The sequence below is a fragment of the Echinops telfairi genome, unplaced genomic scaffold (genome assembly GCF_000313985.2).
Source record: "Echinops telfairi isolate 266 unplaced genomic scaffold, ASM31398v2 ScPeMD7_31;HRSCAF=116, whole genome shotgun sequence".
Taxonomy (NCBI): domain Eukaryota; kingdom Metazoa; phylum Chordata; class Mammalia; order Afrosoricida; family Tenrecidae; genus Echinops; species Echinops telfairi.
In genome coordinates this window covers 10,002,479-10,007,338 of record NW_022103928.1, presented here as the reverse complement: position 1 = coordinate 10,007,338, position 4,860 = coordinate 10,002,479, and positions in this window count along the sequence as shown.

Below are 4,860 nucleotides of genomic sequence, written 5' to 3'. Positions count from 1 at the left end.
TGTAATGCACAATGCCCCCAAGGAAACAAAGGATGGTATCTTAAGGTCCACCCTCCTGCCCATTATTAAGGTCAGAACTTGTTGTTAGGTGCCGTCGAGTCAGGTTTGACTCAGAGAGACTCTGTGTGCAACAGAATGAAACATTGCCCAGACCTGCACCATCCCCACAACTGTTCTTGTGTTTGAGCCAGTTGTCACCACCACCGTGTTGATCTATTTCTTCAGTGGCCTTCCTCTTCTTTGCTGCCACTCCCATTTACCAAGCATGATGTCCTTCTCCAGGGATTTGTCTCTCCCTTAATCTCATAATGGAGAATTCTCTCCAAAATGAGACCATAGCCATAGAGTCCATAATTATAGTACACCCCATAGGAATTATGGCTAGGAAGGCTGTATTGACTTCATCTCTATATGTCTCTATGAGTTAGACTTGATTCAACAGTTCACAACTAACAATAACAACAACATGGTTTAGAGATTAGGTCCATGGTGGCAAACATCGCTCAACACTGATCTAAAGGCTACCAGTTCAAACCCACTCATTGGCTCCATGAGAACAAAAAAAGCCTGGTAATCTGCTTCCCTCAAGGTCATAGCCAAGAAAATCCTGTGAGCCACCAACCAGTCCATACAGAAAGCACACCAACCTAAGTGTGATCAAAGAATGTTTAATAAAATCCATTATCAGAGGAAGGGGTGTTTTAGAGCTTAAATACTGAGCACTTGCTTTGCAGAATGCTATGGGTTATAGTGGGAGCCCTGAATTTATTTTGAGTCTCAACATAAGAAGACATCACATCCATTAAGTTCTTTCTGACCATTGGCTGGTAGAGTAAAAAGCTCTGTGTGTGTGTTTGAAAGTGGATTGCTACCACTCTCCTGGCCAGCCCAGGAAGAGGCAGCCTCTCCCAAGGGATTTGTGTAGGTGTGTCCTTAATGGCTATTAGTCATATCCCAGCCACGGTGGTTCGTAGACCCAGGAACGAATGCTTTTCTAATCTGTCGTAGTGTACATATCCCAGTCATTGTCCCTTTGCTACATCCATCATCCCTCTGACAGCAGGGATGACTTATCTGCTGCCAATCATGATTTTGTGATGCATTTCCTTTGTTTTCCAGAATTTATCCTTTAGCCTCGTCACTGTGAATCCTTCAGGCACCACTATGACCTCATGCTGATGGTCTCCCTCATCCAATGCCGCTTTTTTCGGGCTTGACAAAAAGAAAACCCTGTGCAGCAATTCTACCCGGAAACATCTGAGGTTGCCATGAGTTTAAATCAACTCAACTGCTTCGGCCAGGGATTGCTTCTTTCCCTTTTTTTTTTTTTTTTTGGTGTTGTGGTTTAGAGAGACATATTGCAATATTGATGAAATGATGTCATGTGTGGGATTTACTTTGAGATAAGATGGGGGCAGAGAGACTGTGAATTGAAAGAGGTTGTAGAAACCAGCAACAAGTACACGACATTCATTGAATAACTTCATTACTTACTGTATTTATTCAAAACTTTTCATAATAAAAATTAAAAGAGAGAAAAGTACAAAGTGAGGACGAAGAGGCACTTCAAGGAGCAAGCACAATGTAATCAGCACAGCACCTGGGAAAGAAAGAAACTAGACTTTATTTAGTCAGAATTCTTAGCTTTCTTTGGAAGATTGGTGACACAAAAGTGTCCCCCTTCTTGCACTCACTTCCTTCATTTGCGGGATGAGCGAGTTGTGCGGGACCAGTGGTTTTCAAACTTTAAAAATCAGTAACAAAAAGTGCCTGCCCCCACCCCCAAATGAACTCTTAGAGGACTGATATCTGACCCACAGAACGGCAGGCCTGCCTGGCTTAAAGGGGGGAGTAAAACAAAGAAGTGACCTCTTTCAGGCAAAGCGGGCTACCCATCCTTCTGAGGTCCCTCGAGCTTTTTCACAATCTCTGGAGACCCTGGTCACCCAGGGAAAAGCCACTAAGTTGCATTATGAGGATGGTTGTTATTTTAAAAGTAATTTAAGGGCTATGCCACTATTATGAATAGTATAGCCACAATCATTTCTTTCTTTTGTTTGTTTGGGTTTTGGGGGGTATTTTTTAGAATCATTTATTTCTCACAATGACCCTAGGAAAAAGGTATGCTTGTTAAACCCATTTATTTTTTTCCATTTCATACATGGCACAAAACTATTCCAAACAAAATGTGTTTAACCCTGTTGCTATGCTTTACAAGAGTACAAGGCTCCATCTATCTCCTGAAGAATGGTTGGTGGTTTCAAACTGACAACCTCAAGGCTAAAGACCCAATGGGTAATCACTGTGCCACCATGACTCCTCCACACTGTGACAGCACAACACTGATTTTCAAGGGGAGTAAGAGCTGTCCCCCAGGAATTTCATTAGAAACCTTATCCCATTATATTAACAACCCTGATCTTAACCCTTCAGACTTCTTTTGTTCCCTAATCTCAAAGAGCACTTAAAGGGAACAAGATGTGGGTCCCTGGAAGCTGTCAAAATGGGCGTTTTGATGTGTTGTAAGTTGAGGAATGCAGAAGTCTTCAGGGAAGGGCTAGAAAGATGGAACACCCCCTTCACAAGTGTGTAGACTTAGCTAAAGGATATGCCCAGAAACCATAGCTTCGCGTTTTCCTATTTTTGCTTAGTAAAAGATCCTATTTTTTTTTGTTAGCAACTCTATTTGACTTACCTTCATAAATAAGAAGAGACTTCAAAAAGTTCACGGAAAAATAGAATCAAGAGATCATGGAATTTTTCCAGAAAATTTTTGCCATTCCTTCATATACAAGTATGTGTATTTTGCCCATACGCCTCTTTCCTTCTTATTTTCATTTACTTTTTATGATTTTTTAAAATCAGGAATTAGGTGGGAGTTTACATTTCAAACCATCAACTCTACATTCAACAGTTCAAACCACTCATCAACCCATTTTTGGCAGCCCTCTTCCCTGACTTCTCTTCTCCCTCTGTTGGGCCTCCATCATGTCTTTCACCCACTAATTGTCAATCCTGTGCTTGCAATCAGTCCTTCAAAGTCAGTGCCCTTTGGTATGAAATTCTTTGTCTTGGCTATTATCTTTTTAGAAGTGGTCTCATACAATAATTGTCCCTTTATGACTGGCTAACTTCAATCAACATAATGTTATCCAGGTCCAACCATGTCATTAGGCGCTCCATGGTCTCATCGTTCTTTTTTCTCAATGCACAGTATTCCATTGTGTATCTTTACCAAAGTTTCTTTATCAGTTATTCTGCTGGTGAGCATTTGGGCTGTTTCCAACTTCTTGCTATTATAAACATTGCTGGTGTGAACATGGGAGTGCATACATCTAGTCCTGTTACAGTTCTTATTTCTTTAGTGTGTTCTACCCATTTTATAGTTGAGCAAACTGAGTCACAGAGAGATTCTGAGTGAAACATCACATAGTTAGTCCTGTAGCAGAGCCAGAGATTTGAGCCCAGCCCACTTAGCCACACTGGTACCCAAATGTCCTTCTCCCCAGGCCACACCTCACCACTCAACCTCCAACAGTTCATGTCCTCACTTTCTCCAGTTGCCTTTCAAGTTACTTGCTCCGTGAAAACAGAGATTTGCATGATATTTATATCAACTCTTTGTTGTACTGTTAGTTACTTCCCAATCAATTCCAACTCATGTAACCCTACATCAGCGCTGCTGTTGTGGAGTGCCATCAAGTTAGTGACCCCTTGTGACAGGGTAGAGTGTCCATAGGGGTTTCTTGGTTTTGATCTTTATGGAAACAGATCACCAGCTCTTTCCACCCCAGAGTGCCAACCTTTCCATTAGCAGCTGAGGGCCACCAGGGCATGACCATGTCAACTCTTTCCAGAACTGAAATCAAAACAAAACTTAACAACTTCTTCCCCCAAAGCCCTCAAACTCATAACACCTACAACAGGAGGCTTTCAGGGGACCCATCCATCACGACTGGCAAAATCCATTCTTTCTGTCTCATCTTCTCATCAGTCTATCACTCTGATGAGCAAAAGCAAATTAATTAAATCAACTCCGGCAGCTGTGTAGTAGAAACCAGGAGACATCAAAGTGTCCCACGAATGGCATTAAGTCTAAGAAATCACTGTATGCTGACATCATTCTATTATAATATAGCAAACACCATTGTTACCGAATTTGAACACAGGAAAGATTGAATCAACTATAAAAAATTACAATAGTTCTTTATCTGCTTAAACACATTGGCAATGTTTGTGTGCTTTTCTCTAAAAGTCTTTCTTGGAAATAACTAGTAGCTCAAGTTGGCTTAAGGTCACCAGTCTGTTTTCCTCTGATGCATGACTGCATTGCCATTTGGTGCAAGGAACAATTAGCCAACGTGGCTCGCCCCTAAACACTCCTTTTCTTCTAAATGTTTGTCTAAAAGTCTCTTCCAACATCTGGGTAAGATTTTCATCCACTCCGGATTGAAATCTCAAAATAAAAGCATCTATCAGCAAGCGAATCCGGCCCATTCTGATGATGCAAACACAGACTTCTGCTAACCCAGTCGTGGGTTACGGCCCTGTTGATTCAAGGATGCCTCAGTCCATCAGAGCAACAGAGCACGGTGTTGCCTGGAGCTGAGCCCCTGCCATGATCATTAGCAGGCTGGACTCCATGGTTTGGGCCATTGTGTATTTTGTGCCACTGCAAGGGGCTGCATTTTCATCACTGTACCAGACGCTGTTCTGTTATGATCTATAGCATTTTACTTGGCTAGTTTGGGGATATAAATTGCCGGGCTTCTCTTGCTTAGTCTGGAAGCTCTGCTGAAACTGTCCACTGGGAGTGACCCTGCTGGTGTTCCAGTGGCAGAGCGTCCAGCATCCCAGCAG